At 33.4% G+C, this 1,105-nt stretch overlaps 1 protein-coding gene across 1 annotated transcript in view; it reads left to right on the top strand.

The window, feature by feature from the left end:
• ZBBX (zinc finger B-box domain containing) overlaps window positions 1–1,105 on the top strand; it is a 154,526-nt gene that overhangs the window by 40,965 nt on the left and 112,456 nt on the right. The window lies entirely within an intron of this gene.

The following is a 1,105-nucleotide window of genomic DNA, read 5'->3' as shown; positions in this document are numbered from 1 at the left end:
GGTTTTTACATATAACTTCACATTATTTTGCTAAGTACTAATCTGGATTCTATTTTGTTGTCGGAACTGTGTTTTAGTACGGTTCTTGAAATACTTAGCTTGATTATGGTTTTTAGGTTATGTAGTCTGTTATTGGAACTTGACATTTAAAAGTGAGACAATGTGTTTATCTATTGTGGTTTCAGATGAATCCATGAATTGTTTTAAGTAGTGTTTCTACCTAGTTTATACATTGAAAAAGAGCATTGATGACACAGTGGGTCAGGCATTTGTCTACCAACCACAGGTTGGTGGCTCAAATCCTCTAGCCTCTCTGCAGATGAAAGTTGAGGCTTTTTGCTGTCTTAAGGATTTACAATCCCAAGAAGCATCCTTAGACTGAACTTCTATTTTGCCCTGTAGGTTTGTTATGAATGAGAATCCACTTAATGGCAAATGTGTTGGCTGGTTATAAATAGAAAAGACTTTTATCATGATGATTATTTTAAAAGTTATTTTTGACCTTTCTCCCACTCATTATCACTTAGATGAACTCTTTCCAAATATTTGCATCAGGATCTTTTTTTTTTTTTATTGTTTACACAGTCAGACCTTTTTGAAATGGCTAAGCTATATGATGACTTTAAAATTCTAATATTAAATTATAAACAGTGTTACAAATAGACATGACATTACACCAATGCCATTTAATGATTCATTGATTTGTCATAGATTACTTTCATTCCATATTAATTAATTCTACAAATATTTATGGAATATCTGTTTGGAATCAGGGCCCATCCAAAACTGTGACCTTATGTTGATGAATAACTCTAGGACAGGTGCCTCAGAAGACAGGCCTGGTGATCTATTACTAAAAAAAAATCAGCCGCTGAAAATCCTATACAGTGCAATTATCCTCTGACACACATGGTTTTGTATGAATCAGAATCAACTCTACAGCAATTAGCTCTCTGTTTTTAAGGAGCTGGGTATAAAAGGAAAGGACGTTAAGGACATTGTGTAATGAGGTAAGGAAATTGAATAGTATCTTTTTTAAAAATCGTTTTATTAGGGGCTCATCCAACTCTCATCACAATCCATACATACATCAATTGTGTAAAGC

This window comes from Echinops telfairi, unplaced genomic scaffold (assembly GCF_000313985.2).
Source record: "Echinops telfairi isolate 266 unplaced genomic scaffold, ASM31398v2 ScPeMD7_7420;HRSCAF=8458, whole genome shotgun sequence".
NCBI lineage: Eukaryota > Metazoa > Chordata > Mammalia > Afrosoricida > Tenrecidae > Echinops > Echinops telfairi.
The sequence above is the reverse complement of the archived record's forward strand: the minus strand, read 5'-3'. Positions and strand labels throughout refer to the sequence as shown.